Source organism: Leucopleurus acutus (genome assembly GCF_964270905.1).
Source record: "Leucopleurus acutus genome assembly, chromosome: 3".
Lineage (NCBI taxonomy): Eukaryota > Metazoa > Chordata > Mammalia > Artiodactyla > Delphinidae > Leucopleurus > Leucopleurus acutus.
In genome coordinates this window covers 104,060,383-104,076,678 of record NC_139145.1, presented here as the reverse complement: position 1 = coordinate 104,076,678, position 16,296 = coordinate 104,060,383, and positions in this window count along the sequence as shown.

Below are 16,296 nucleotides of genomic sequence, written 5' to 3'. Positions count from 1 at the left end.
TGGGGAGTTTGTTTAAAACGCAGATTTAAATATCCCTCATTTTGATTCTAGTAGGTGTGAATCTTAAGGTTTTTTTCCCTTACAAATGCCAAGTGATTCTGAGGCAGGTGCTATGGATTATACTTTGATAAGCACTGGGTTCAATTATTAGGCAATTTACGGTGGAGCTGTACCTAAAGGGCCGTTTGCTCCCCTCTTCCTCCTTTGAACGTTTTTGTCCTTATTTTCAAGGTCTGTAAGCTACTTATACACATGATGTTACCTTCACTTACCTAACCAAGTCTCTTGAAGCTCACTTGGGTATTTAATATCTTTACCTGTTCATCTCTCCTACTAATCTTGAAGGCCAGGATTATACCTTTCATTTAACGCTATTTTCATTTAACGCTATTCCTAGATGCTCAATAAATATTTGTTGCACTGAATGGAATCTTGCTGTGAAAACTCACAAAGTACTGAGCTAAACTGAAAATCTCATAAAGGAATGAAATTGCCTGAGGGTGGGTGTCGAGCCGGGGAAGGAGGAAGATATATAAACCCTGTGGTATAAATATAAAGGGATACATGTACAGATTTAGAGAAGGGAGAGAAACAGCAGGGTAGAAGAAAGACTTCTTGAAGGAGATGACATATATGTTAGGCCTAGAAGGATGAGCTAAATTTGGTTAAGTAAAGATGGTATGATGGAATAAAGCTAAATAAAAATTAATATTTACAGGATAGCCCCCCGAAAAAACAAAAGTAGAAAACTTCAAAGTGTCTTTGTAAATCACCTTTGAGTCTAAAAGGACAGTAGAATTGCAATTACATACTTGAACATAATGACAATGAAAAAATTATGTATTAAAATTGTAAGATAGAGACCAAGCTATAGAAGAAAATTATTATTAAATACGAATGAAAATAAACCAAACATTTATTTGAATATTTTAGAAATGAAGAACAAAATTAATTGAAATTAGGAAGAAGAAATTACTAAAGATAAAATGACAACAAAAGAATTAGAAAACAGGTTTTAAAAAGAAAATTGTTAGGGCTTCCCTGGTGGCGCAGTGGTTGAGAGTCCGCCTGCCGATGCAGAGGACGCAGGTTCGAGTCCCGGTCCGGAAAGATCCCACATCCTGTGGAGCAGCTGGGCCCGTGAACCATAGCCACTGAGCCTGCGCGTCCAGGGCCTGTGCTCCGCAATGGGAGAGGCCACAACAGTGAGAGGCCCGCATACCGCAAAAAAAAAAAAAAAGAAAAGAAAAGTGTTAAAATAGTAAATTGGTAAGATATTCTCATAATCCAATAATAAACTGGTTTTTGGCAATACCAATAAAATTGACAGAGAAGTGTAACAGGTAAGGGAATATTGTCACTAATAAAGTTGGTAGTTTAAAAGGGAGGTTTAAAAATTATTAAAATACTTTATACAACTTCATTCTGCCAATAAATATTAATACCAAAATGAAATAGTCACTTTTCAAGGAAAACAAAGATAAGGACTCAAAAAAGGTAGAAAACTGATTTAGGTTAATAGCTATAGACAGGACTTAAAAATGATGCCAAAGTTCTGTATCACAAAATAAAAAGGCATCCAGCCTACTCAGATGTATGGGTGAGTTTTAAAAATTCTTAAAGAGCTAATTCTTGTGCTTTAAATCCAAAGCATGATGGAGAGCTTCTTAGCTTAATTTTTGAAACTAGCACAACGCTTAGCATCTTAAAAAGCATTTAAAGTACTGAATGCATGCTCCATGATGAGAGTGTGTGCATGTTGCTCACCATTGTATGTGTTGGCCTCATATTTGATATTCATTAGTGAACATATGTGCAAAAGTCCTAGATAGTGACAAAATGAATTTGGCATTGTCTTAAGGAACATTTCACTATAACCAAGTAGTGTTTATTTTTAAAATATATAGTTCAAAATGTAAATCTGTAATAATTAATCATAACTAATTTATCATAATTCTAGGTTAAGGTGATCATCTCAAATGTCAAAAAACACTGGAAAATACTCAATACCCATTCCTAACAAAATACATATTAATAAACCAAGTATAAAAGATACTTTTTTTTTTAACATGACAAGTAATGTACCTAATAAAATGTTAGTGTTTTTCACACCTGGTCTCTGAAACACTAGAATTTTGTGAGATGTTTACGGTCATTTCGTGGAGAATGGGTTTTGTGGGCAAATAATTTGGGAAAATAGAATATGGTAATCAGAATGATAGGTCCAGAGCCAGAGCCAAAAGTAGATAAAACTCCTGATTTAAGAAGATAGTAGCATTAGTATTTGTTTAGTCTTCCTCCTGAAAGCTTAATGAAACAATAGTTGAGAAATTAATTTCTAATACTGAAGTGACCTGGAGAAAAACCATCAGCAGACAAGATATTTCGAAAAATATTTGAAAGATCTAAAGAGACATGGAAGCCTGTTAACAAATGACACAGATCATCAAAGTGGCATCTCAGAATTTGCAGGAGATGACTAAAGGTTCAGAGAGAGTTGATCTGACTGGCAGAGTCCCAGAGAGACCCTAGGATTAGAGTTATACAGTAGAGGGTAGAAGTGAGAAGAGGGCTAAATACAAAATGTAAATTTAGAAGCTCTTTAGGAAACCACTGTACTTCAGTTTCTCCAGATTCCCCTCCTCATTATTCTTTCTCTTCACCTCTGTCTAGAACCTCACTCTTAAAAAAATTAATGAAAAATCAAAAACCATCAGAGATAGGAAGAAAATCAATGGCATGAAAGATAAAAATACGGAAAACAAACAGCTATCTAGGAAGACTGAGCTTAGGAACCAAAAGAAATTCATAATAAATTAATAATATTAAGCTTTCTAAGAGGTGGTCAAGAAAATACTGTATTGGAGGATGGGATACTTTGAAAAAGGAACATCCTGACAGTAAGAAAAGACTTGAAAATAAATATGATTGCAGAAATTAAAATTTTAATACAATGGTGAGATGGTTTAATTGAGGAAATATTTCAGAACATATAGCATTCAGACAAAAACATGGAAAAATTGAAAAAATGTGGAGGATTAATTCAATAGGTCCATCATATGATTAATAGGAATTCCAGAAAGAGGGAGCAACAACTGGAGAAGAGGCAGAAAACTATCAAAGTAATAAATACTTGAAGAAAAATTTCAAGGTACTGAAGAGTAACACAAGTCTCCAGATTGATAGATATTCCTAGCGCTGAACAAAATAAATGGTAAAGAAACCACACCTAGCCACATCAACAAGACATTTCATAAATCAAAAAGAAAAGAAAAAGGCCTAAAAGCTTTCAGAGACAAGAATCTGATCTCCTATAAAAGAATAATAATTGAATTAGCATTAGATTTCTTATCAGAAACATTAGATAGATGACAATACCATCAAAATTGTAAGGGGAAATTATTTGAATTTAGGATTCTATTCCCTGTCAAGACAAAAATCAAATGTGAGAACATAATAAAGATTTCAGAAAATTCAGTCATCATTTATGCTCTGAGAGGTATACTCCATAAAAATGAGTGAAATAAAAAAATAAGATAGACATAAAAGACAAGAATTATAACCTAGTGTGGGAGGTAGAATGGCTCACCAAAAATGTCCATGCCCTAATTCCTGAAATTTGTGAATATGTTATATTACATGGCAAAAGGAACTTTGCAGGTGTAATTAAGGTTACTGACCTTAAGATCAGGAGATTCTCCAGTAGGCTCAGTCTAATCTAATGAGCCCTAAAAAGCAGGGAACTTTCTCCATATTGAGGCAGAAGAGGTCAGAGAGATGTGCATAATGAGAAGGACTCAATCCACCATTGTTGGATTTAAAAAGAAAAAATGATGTTATGAGTCAAGGAATGTGGGCAGCTTCTAGAAGTTGAGACAACCTCCAGCCAACAACCAGCAAGGAAACAGGGACCTCAGTCCTACAAAAGCATGAAACTGAATCCTGGCAGCAACCTGATTAAGCTTGGAAGCAGATTCATCCTCAGAGCCTTCAGAAGGGAGCACATCACTTCTGACACCTTGATTTAGGCCTTGTGAGACCCTAGCAGATAACTGAGTTGAACCACACTGTACCTAGACTTCTGACCTATAAAACTGAGACATAGTGAGTGGGTGTTGTTTTAAGCCATTGAATTTGTAGTAATCTTTTATGGCAGCAAGAGAAAACTAGTATGTTTCATAATTCAATGAAAACAGAAAAGGTGAGATACAAAAGGCTTAGAAGGCAATTAGTCTAAAATAAATAGATGGACACCTAGAATGTTTTCAAGAAGAAAAATTGAATGGATTGCAAGCAATAGATAGAAAAAATATATGTGTAAAAGACAAGTATGATAATAAAACCAATAAAACCCAAAAAATACAAAGATTAAAAAATTGAAAGGCAAATAATGAAGTAGGAAAAATATTTGCAAAATACATGAAGGACAAGGAGGTGTTATTTTTTATAATTGAAAACTGTTTACTATGCAATCTGACCTTGACATGTTCCAAACAAGAAAGAAGTTTATTTTCTTGTTCTCCAATACTGCTTTCAAGTATATTTTACCCAATCTCTCCTTCCGGTTGCTTTCTGTCTAAGGCATATCTTATAGCTTTCTTTTCATGGTTGATTATAAGAATAAGTCCCATTTCTATAATTATGATTTCCTTTCTGGTATTAAAACATCCAATCTAGTCTATGGCAAAATCACATCTAGTCCATTGCTTTTCCCTAATAGTTAGATAAGTTGTATTGGAACTGAGTAGCCTTGTGGAAAAAAGATAAAGATGGATTCATACCACAAACTTAACACCAGGATAAATTTCAAATGGATGAATGATTTAATAATAAAAAATGAAGTCTAAAAAAGTACTACAAGAGAGTGTGAGGAAGTGCTTTTATAATATTAAGAGTGGTGAAGTCCTGCCTAAATGCGACACAAAAGTCAGATGCTATGTAAGTGTGTTATAGGCTGAACTGTGTCTCCCCAAAATGCATCTATTGAAGCTCTAACCTCCAATGTAACTACATTTCGTGGTAGGTTCTTTAGAGAGGTAATTAAGGTTAAATGAGGTCACAAGGGTGGAGCCCTAATCCAACAGGACTGATGTCCTTATGAGAAGAGGTTGAGAAACCAGGCATATGTGCACACAGAGAAAAGATCATGTAAGGACACAGCAAGGAGGCAGCCATTTGCAAGCCAGGAGAGAGGCCTCCAGAGAAACCAATCCTGCTGGCACCTGGATCTTAAACATCCAACCTCCAGAACTGTGAGAAAATAAATTCCTGTTGTTTAAGCCACCCAGTCTGTTGTACAGGGTTGGCCAAAAACTTCAAGTTTTTTCGCTACATCTTATGGAAAAACTTGAACGAACATTTTGGCCAACCCAATATTTTGTATGGCAGCCCTAAAAGATTAATACAACACGCAAAGATTGACAGATTCTACTATATGATAATGAAACATTTCTGTACAGCAAAAACTCCATTAAGCAAAGTAAACAAGCAGACAAAAGCATTGAATTCAAGATAAAATAACTGCATTAAAAAAATTGATTTGTGTTGGAGAATTGTATCTTCATATATTTCCAAAGCAATGCCACATAGGTGACTTTCTGGTCCCAAGGGGGAAAATGTAATTTTACCACAGGGTGTCACCAGTCTAATCTAATGGTTTAAGTTAGCATCAGCAACTTGGAGTATTACCAGATATCAAATATCTGCTAATGTAATTAATATGAAGTACCCAACCCAACCTCTTACATCTTTTAGCCAAGAATGTTTAACTTCAATTTTATTAAATTATAATGTTTAATCTTCCATTTTATAGGAAATATAGGGATAAGGAAACGTCTTTTTAAAAAAAAAAAAGGCACCATGAGGTAACAATCAGACAAGTCCAGAAAGTAAAACATTCTACAGGACAAATGGCTATTCTCTTCAACAAGTCAGTGCACGGAAAAAAAGGGGCTGACCTAGATCAAAAAGGTCTTAGAAGAGAGTACAACCAGATAGAATGCCTTGTCCTGAATTAGATACTGGTTTGGACAAAACAGCTATAAAAGGCATTATGTAGACAACTGAGAAAATTTGAATATGGACAGGGTGATAGATGGACAGGGTGACAGATGATACAAGCAAATTATTTTGTTAGGCATTCTAATAATATTTTGTCAATCTATGAAAATGTTCTCTTGTTTAGAGATACAAACTAAAATGTTTAGAGGTGCAATGTTCAAAATATTTGTAGTTTACTTTAAAATAGCATACCTAAAGCAGTTTAAAAATTTTTTAGTGCAATGATAAATCCTATGACGAAAATAAGACAGGAGAGTGAGATACGAGGTGAGTTGAATACTCAGAGGTTGAGTACTACAAATTTGGGAAGGTCTCTGAGAAAGTGACATTCATACTGAGATATAAAATGATTGCCAGCTGTGTTATCTCAGGTCCTGTAAAGTCCAGAAGAAAAGATAGAATTGGGTGTGACAGAGACTAGGAAACATCTGTGAGAATAAGGTGTGGCAAGAAGAAGACAAGAGAGTCTTCAAACAACAATCCAGTTGTGACACATGGGAAAGGAGAGCAGGAAGGAAGGAAAATTAGGTAGGAAGAGCTTCAGAGTGAAATGTAGTTGTGAGAAAATCTTAGGCCAATGAGGAGCCCCAAAGCAAGAATTGCCCTTTCAAGGAGTCCTGTGTTAGGCAGAAATAGCCTAACACTAGCTCTGATATCCCTGCAGTACTCACTCATTGGCTAGATCTCAGGGTAAGTGTGGTCTCAGTGTAAGTGGATCTGAAGGTAGAGCAGCTCAAAGGTGTTAACTAATGATCCTCACAGCAGGTTCTTTTAAAGGGAGATCTGACCAGGATGCCTTCATTACTGTTGCACAAACCTTGCAAAGGTCTGGAGGGAGAGTGTATCAAAAAGAGGCAATAGCACAAAGGCCCTAAGATAGGAACGAGATTGGCATGTTCAAGGGAAAAAAAGAATTCAATAAGTTTGAAGCACAATGAGAGTGGCAGAGTGGTATAGAAAGGCAGATTGATAAACAGAGTCCTAATCACATAGAACCTAACAGATTATGATAAGGAGATGAATTTTATTTCAAGTGTAATGGAAACCCATCAGCATGTTTTAAGCAGTGAATTATTATGATCTGATTTAGGTTTTAGAGCCAAACTTCCTGAAACAATCTATACAGCATCCATTTCCTCATATCTCATTTTCTCCGAACCCACAGCAAATCTGGCTTACATCCTTACCTCTCTACTGGAAGAGCTTTTACTAGGTCACCAAAGACTTCTTAATTGCTAAGTTCAATTGCTTCTTTTCAATTCCCATCCTAGTTGTCCCCTGGGTTGCATCTGCACATTGACCACTTACTCCGTAAAATTGCTCTCATGGCTGCTTTTTACTACTCCTTCCTTGTTTCCTTTGATGGCTTTTCTTCACCTACTCCCTAAATGTTTATTTTTTACAGAATTATATCCTTAGTACTTCCATGCTATCTCTAGGCCCTCTCATCTCCTAAATTCCAATAATCACATAACATGCTAACAACTCCAAAATTTCTCAGATTTTTTCCTCTAGCCCTCTACTCTCAGTCTTTCCATTTGCATGTTATGCATGTCCATCTTAATGGAAAATAATATACCAAAACAAAAATATTTTCTCCTAAAAGACTTCTTATGTATTCTCTACATTGGATAATGGCATCGCTAGTCACCCCGTTCACGTAACTCATTGGAATAACATTTAACGCCTCAGTGTTGTCAAAGTATAATTTTCAAAATTTAAAGATATGACTATCGTACAAATGTAGAATGAATATGAATATGTTTCTAAGATCTATTTAACTTTTTAATCAGGAAACCAGCAAGATGATAAAGCTGGTTTATAGAAAAATTAGAGAAACTGAGTGTACGTAGGTCGTCACAAAAGGTGTGCTGAAATAAATTTGCTAGGTTACAATGTCCTGCAGGTTAATGTTTCACAGGTCAAAATAAACTGTAGCCTTTGGTGTTACATTCTCTACCAGACAAAAATCACTTACAAAAATCTACAAGTTAACATTTTACTCAGTTTTAGCCCTAATCAATGGCAAATGTATCAGTGGAGTAGGCCTACTCATACAGTCAGTTGATTCACTACAAAGGCACTAATATCATTCAATGAGAAAAAGATCTTGCAATGAATGGTGCTGCAGCAACCAGATGTCACACAAAAGAGAAATGAACCTGATTCTTACAAAAATTGATTTGAGATGGATCATAGACTTATACATGAAAGAAAACATTATAAAGCTTCTAAAAGAAAACATAGGAGAATATCTCCATGACTTTAGGGCAGATAAGATTTCTTAAATAGGACTTAAAAAGCATTAATCATAAAATTAAAAATTGACAAATTAGATATCATCAAAATTTTACATTCCTCTCATCAAAGACACCATTAAAAAAGTGAAGAGGCAAGTCACAGACTGGGAGAAGACATTTACAGTACATATATCTGACAAAGCATTACAAATCAATTATAAAACTACAAAAACCAAATAAGAACATTGGATAAAATATTTGAATAGGCACTTTGCAAAAGTGGGTATCTAAGTGGCCAATAAACATATAAGGAGGTGTTCAACAGTATTAGTTCTTAGGAAAATACAAGTTAAAACCACAATAAATATTATCACACATGCACCAAAATGACTAACGTTTTAAAAAATGAAAGTTTTTTGAAAGACTAACAATATCACATACTGGCAAGGATGTGGGCCAACTCTTAAACACTGCTGCTATGAGTGTAAAATAAAGCAGCCACTTTGTAAAATTGTCTGTCTCTACTAATGGCAAGCTCACTTACCTTATGACACAGCAATTTCATTCCTAGGTATATACCCAAGTGAAGTAGTATGTCTCCCTAGAAAGCTTTTTACAAGAATGTTTATTGCAGCTTTATTCTTAATAACTCCAAACTGGAAACAACCCCAATTTCCATTAACAGGTTAAAGGACAAAGAAAGTGAGGTATAGTCATACAATGGGATACTACCAGTGATAAAAGAAAAATAATAAAGGACTATTCATAGAGTCAACAAAAAGATGAATATTCATGGATATTGTTTTAAGTGAAATAAGTCATATACAAAAGAGTACATGCAAATGAATTTGTAGCACATTATTCCATTTGTATAAAGTTCAGCAACAGGCAGAACTAATCAATGTTTGTCTAAATCACAACAGTATTACCTTTGGGTAGGTAGTAGCCGATGGTATGTACTGAAAAGAAGCACAAAGGAACTTGATGGAGTGGTGGAAATCTTCTATATCTTGATTTACATGGTGGTTATAAGAGTGTATGCATATGTAAAAATCTTCTAACTGCACAGTTAAGATTACTGTACTTTATGCATTTTATTAGGTATGTTATCCATTAAAAAATATTAGTTTTTCACAGGGTCTTTGGATGAAAGTCTTGTAGACTTAGGGAATATAGATTGTAAAGGGTTAAAGAATGATGAAGCAGTGACTAACTTCACTTTGAAGAAATTCGGCTATCAAGAGCAGGAGAAGATTAAGGAATTAATAAAGATATCAACAAGTCAAAGGAAGTTTTAAAAATTCCTTTAGAATAGGGAATGCTTTATCAGGGGAGAAGCCAATTGAGAGGTACAGGTCAAAGATAGGCATGAGGTAGGAGAAGAGAAAGTTGATAACACTAGATGCCTTGGAGTCAAAAGTGGAGGATTATCTAAATAAAGGGAAAGAAGATAGAGTGAAAAAAGAGAGGTAGGGTGAAGATACTCAGAGACCGTGAGGTGGAAGATAATTTGAGGACTTTTACTGTACCTGTTCTCAAACTTCTTAGTAAAATAGGAAGTCAGGACATCTACTAAAAGTCAGGAGGTGGGATGAAATGATGACTGGAGGGTTTGATGAAGCCAGTTAGCTATTTCATTAGCTGTGAAGGACTAGTTATTTACTTTTTAAGTTTCCTCATCCCTGTGATGGAGATTACATTTACTTCACAGAGTTGTTATGAAGATTAAATAAATTAATTAATCTAAAGTATCCATTAAGACAATCAATAAATGTTAGTTTCCCCTTAAAAAAAAAGAACCACAGTTTCAGAAAATCATTCTTCATGAGTAGTTTGAAAAACAAATTGAATAATCTGAAGTCAGAATAAAAGACCCAGAATAAAAGACCCAGAATAAAAGACCCAGAAGTCAGAATAAAAGAACCTAGTCCCCAGCACTTCCTTAACATTTGTGAGGGCTGGTGCAAATGAGACTCCAAATACCTTACATACAAATATTTTAAAGTTATAAATCAGGCTGGCAAGCTGTTAAATAAAATATGTTCTATCCTCCTACTTTGACAAGTATAGCTTCATAATGACCTGAAGTCCAGGTTCAAAGTTAGAATTCTCATTCCTTAGTGTTTCATACTGAATGCTGGTAATGTAGGAAGATCCAGACCAACTCAGCCTTTCCTTCCTTCTTCCAACTCCACCCCACACTGTGAGGGGCCTGTAGTGTACATGTGTGGATACGCCAGCCTGGAAGCCCAATCTTCATTCTCACCCTTGGCAAATAGCGGCCACTTGGCCACCCATGTGCTTAGGGTTATACACTCCAATGGCAAGGTCCTTGTGCAAAAACCCTAGAGGCAGCTCAGAGCCATATGCACAGGGAATTCTGTGGTCCCAAGTATCTGGAACTTGGTTGTGAAGTGGGTATGTGGGCTTTGGGTGTGTAGGGGAGGAAAGTAATTTTCCCTCTACCCTTTTGAGTTCTTGCCTGAGATCCCTGTAATAAAAGACAGCTTAACAAGAGAAAAACAAACAGAAGTTTATTAACATGTTTACCCCTCTGGGCTAATAAGGGTCTGTCTCTAATAAAGGGAGGATTTGTATCCTTTGAAGGGCGTGGGTAGAGAGAGCTTTTCTGCATTTGCTGCTTCTTAATTGCCTTCGGCTCAAAATCCTTTTTTTTGTCAGAGGCACATTTTAAGGTAGCGTATTCTGCTACTCTTCAGACAGGTATATCTTAGGCCCCTGAGACTCCTCACCTCGTATGAAGTACAACTGAGGAAGAGCCAGAGTGGGTTCCAAAGTGTGGTGCCCTGAGTAGGGACTTCTTGTGCCTAGAGCTCAGGGCAATATAGCTAGTCACACTTAGGTCTAGGATTAGCCACACTTCCTGCTTCTAGCAGTGAATACACATAGACTTTAATACTATTAACTAGAAAGAACAAAAAACTTTAAGATCAAAATATGCTGAAAAATATAATAAAAGTGAAGTGGAACATATACATACTTAAGAGGCTGCTTTCCACTTACAAAGTAAGCCATCTAGCCTTTTGAGTTATTGTGATGGATTGAAAGCTTCCCTATGAAGCACTGCATAAAATTGAAAATGACTTATTAATCTCAGATCTCTTCAGATCAGAATATTTAGTCACCAGCAGTGGTCTGGTAACCCGCTTTGGGGAGCCTTGGCTAAAGCAAAAAAATGTCATGGCTTCTTTGTCTGGCTTTACATTTCTTAAAAACCAGGTAAGTTGTATTTAGGTACTCATGATTGTAGATTCATAGGCTGTCTTTGAACCCAAATTGTGTTCTTATCACAACAGTTAGAAACATAGGATTTTGTATTTTTTGGATGAATTCTCATTAGTAATGAGTCACTAAACATGCTACTAAATACAATATAGAGAAGAAGATTAACAGAGTTATTTTTAGCTACCACCTACATACTATAGGCAGACAATATCAAGAGCAGGAGGGAAATAATGGTTCTTTTAGTTTAATAAATCATAATGCTCCTAAAAAAAGTCTTCTCTTTCCTCCCAAACTTGGGGCATCCAGTTATATAAAGTGATTACTGTTGCAACAGCTAAGATATGAAGAGAAAGAAAAAGAGAGAGGGAAAAGAAGGGGAGGTGGGAGAGAGAGAGGGAGGATTGGGCTATTATACAAAAAAAAATGATTAAAAGAAAAAAGTGTTTTGACTGAAGAGTAAAATGTGGTAACTGGTAACTAAAATAGAAACGCAACACTGAAATAATTATGTTTAGGGCTTGAACAACTCAATATCTGAATATCAGAGTAAAGAAAAACTTTCTGAATGTAGATAAAAGAAACACAATAGTAGCTTGCATATGATAGGGTGGGAAATATATTTATATTTCCAAATAAACCCTCAAGTCAAATTCAATAGAATGTAAAATACCATATGAAATGAGAAGATCAAAATTTACATGTTATATAGTATATTATATATTGTTATATATAACATTTAATACGTTTTTATATTAGAACCTAAAATATATGGAAGACAGCTCACATAAAAAGACATATAAATAGCTTTTAAACATGTGACTTGCTCAGCTTTTCTAAAAATAAGTTAAGCGCTCAAATAAATTACACTGAGATATAAATCTTCACCTACTAGATTTGCAAATGTCTAAGTCTGGAATTATAAACTTACTATGGAAAATAGCAGGAAAAGCCTTCCTTATGCATTGTTGATAGTTAGGTAATTTGGGGCAACCTCTTTGGAGAGCCTTGGAGTTCATATGTGTCAAAATTGTAAATGCGCATACCATTTGAACTAACATTTATACTTCCCTGAAATTATCCTGTAGATGTACTTGTGCAAAAAGTATGTGCAAAACTATTCATTGCCATTTAGAAAAAGATTGGAAAAACACTAAATGTCCATGAACAGAAGGCAGTTAAATATATTAATTTACATCCATAGCATGGAATTATTATGCACCTGTTTAAAAGAAAAAGGCAGATCTGTACATACTAATACAAAATATGTTTGAAATATATCCTTAAGTGAAATAAAACAAAGTACAAACCAGTGTATATAACATACTATTATTTGAGTTAAAATAATAATAACAATAATAATAAAGAGAGATTAAGCCCACTTCACAATGTCAATGCTCTTCAGCCAAAGACTAAGAGAAATAACTGTAGTTGAACAAATGAGTTTATTTATTTATTTATTTTTGCTGCAAACACCATGAGGGAACTGTGAGGTGTCTCAGAAAAAAAGAGTGTAAGAAAGGACTTGTCTCTGGTTGAGTAATTTGAGAGGGTCCAAGGAAGCAGGGGGAGCTATAGGATTGGGTGTCTGAACAAATTTCATCTATAGAGAGGACAGCCTATAGGAGGATAAAGATATAATTGGATAAAGTCTCAGCTCCCCACTTGACCTTTGCTGGCATGGGTGGGGATGGGGCCATAGCTTCTTCTGTGGTAAATTGGTTATTTTCTAACAGTTTTCTGTCTTGCTAGGCTACCCTTTTCTGGTCATTTGGTTCAAGGGAGCAGGCTTTTGCTGGGCCTTTGTCAGCGCCCATTGTCATTTTCAGGTTGCCGGCTTCTCCGGTATTCGTTCTGGGATGATGTGCATTAAAAAAAAAAAAAAAAATCCAGGCAACTCACCATGTTGTTTGTTCCTTAGATCCTGAAGTCCTTAGCTACTCTGCTTTCTCTTTACCTATCAGAATCTTCATATGTTTGTTTTATATGTTATGCCCAGTATTTTTAATTGTAATTGGAAAAGTACAGCTATTCCGTCTTCCGGGAAGTGGAAATCTCCTGGATATATTTTTGCACTGCTTGAATTGTTTCATTCAAAGCATGACTCATCCATTCATATAAATAAAAACCTACATAGATACATGCCTTGCTTTTTTAGAACTGATCATTGCTAAATATCTATGAAGAAAATAAAGGAGAACCATAAGATAGAGAGTAAAGTATGTAAAGCTGCGTGGATAGGGTGGTCAGGGAAAGCCTCTCTACAACACTTGAACTGTGGTCAGAAGCCAGTCTAGTGAAGAGCTGAAAAAGAGCAGAAGAAGGGTAAATGCAAAAGGAAGAAGCTTGGCATAATCCAGGAACAGAGAGAATTCTAATATCAGTGGAGTACTAGAGCTGGCTAGTGTTGTCTTACTTATCGACATAATGAAAAGAATTAATGAACATTCATATTGGAACTACATTTGTTTTATCCGTTGCAACCACAGTTTGAATACAGATACAAGGTTTTGACAAAAATCAATGAGAGAATTCCGCAATAATTGATATACTATATGGAATTTATAATAAAGAATATTTTCTATTTTTACTAATATTTACAGCTTTGTGCAACATATTCTTTATATCATTAAAATTTATTCTAAAATGTATGAACCTTTGTATAAACACGTGTGTGGGTGTATGATGCTTCAGAAAAAAGTGAAAGCTAGGAATAAATTTGAGTCATCAGTATTTAAATGGTAAAGCTATATAACTAGATAAAATCAACTAGAAAAAGTAGCGTGTGTTAAAAAAAAATAAAGTTCAAGATGAAATCCTGGGCATGTGAAATGGAATGGTCAATATAAGAAAGAAAGAAAACCAGGAGAAAATGTTGTGCTCAAAACCAAATAGGAGGAAGTGGTCAACTCAGTTGGACTTGGCAATATTGGTAACTTCAGCAAGAGCACATTTAGTGAAAGGTTGTTGTCGGAGGCCAGACTGGATTAATTTAAAATGGTCATAGCATTTCTATTGTTGATCAAGATTTATGCAAAATGTATTTTGAAATTTTCTCCTAAGTAAGAGAACTATAAGGTAGAAAGAAAACTACTTATATACATAGGTTTACCTGATAATTGGAGAAAGAATTTCTTCCTTTAACCTGACTCTATTATGAGACCATCCCTTCTTGCTTGCCCTTCCCCTCCCTATCATCACTAAGAATCTTCCCACAAGACCACTGTTTTTCATACGTTCCTTAGGACACTGTATAAATTTTGAGGTATTTACAAATGAGATGATGTGATGTCTACAGTTGGCTTCAAAATAATCCAGTATGTGTGTAGGGTAGGAGAGTAGGGATTTGATGAGGGTGTGGATGAAACAAAATTGGCCACATGTTGAAAACTGTGAGGATAATCAACTCAGGGGTTGATTATAGTACTATGTTTCTACATTTGTATATGACTGAAATTTTCCAGAATAAAAAGATTTTTTAAGTGTGGGGGAAGAACAAGGATAGTCTTTACCATCAAAAAACTTACACACAACTTGAGAAGGACCTTATTCAAAAGAGTTAAAACTTGGCAGGTGAAGGGGGGAGATTGTGCACTGACAGAGATGGCTATACCGTGTTGATGGAGGAAGCCAGACTGCAGCATGATTCAAGCATAGTAGGAACAAACATTCATGGAATGCTTATTTCTGTGTGCTATGTCTTACAAGGGTTTTCTCATTTACTGCTCATATATCCTGTGAGGTCAGTGCCATACACACACACACAAAATTAATGCTAGGACATGTTAAGTTATTTTTCTTGGGTCACAAAGCTGGTAACTGGTAACTTTTGGGTGAGTAATCTCACTGGAAAAGCCAGAGTGAGGAAGTAATGGGCTAAGGAAGAGATGACCAGAGACCACCTACTAGCTTAATAAGACCTACAGAAGGTATGTTTAAAATGTTTGATTTTGCTATGAATATTTACAAACCAGGAACAAGGAACAAAAATTTGCAATTTCTAGCTTGTCTTAAAGAATCGAAGATTTAGCATTACAGATGCTGCCCCCGCTCACAGCCAAGGTACTGCTGCCCCGTTTCTGTGGGACTTGAGCTCTTTTATGCTGGAATCCCCTTCACTCGTTTTATTGCAAATGAACTGCTTCACTTTGTGCATTATGGCCTGTATAATTATTTGAGTTCATTTATATACTAATTATACTCAACTTGGAGTGTTATGACACACTAGTGTGGGTCTGATCAGTGAGAGAGAAAGGAATATAGTCATAGAAACAATGTGATTTGTCCACCACATGTTGAGAACTACAGTCCAAACCACTCGTCTAGCCATTAATCCTGTACTCTATGCCTATTGTAATGTCTCTTGCAGAGTTTTCTTGTGCTATAAATGTAAAGTGCCATATGAATGAGTGGTATAATAATAAATGCTTGATGATTCAGAGGAGGGCACAATAATTTCTACAATCATTAAGGCAAAGAATTTTAAAGTTGGGTTGAAATTTTATAAGAGAGTCAAAAGCATTTCAGATGGAAGGAAAATCAAAGGAAAAATGCATGAATTTAGGAAAGTACAAAACAGGTGGAGGGACTAGGATGGCAGACTAGTATATTTAAAGCTGAGACTCCTTCATTCCAGTAACTCTAGTATTCCATCAGGATTGGATGGAATCACAGAAATGTTAATACTAGAAAGGAACTTACAGGTAATCTGTACTTGAAGCCCTTCTTTCCACAGATAACAACCAAGATTTTG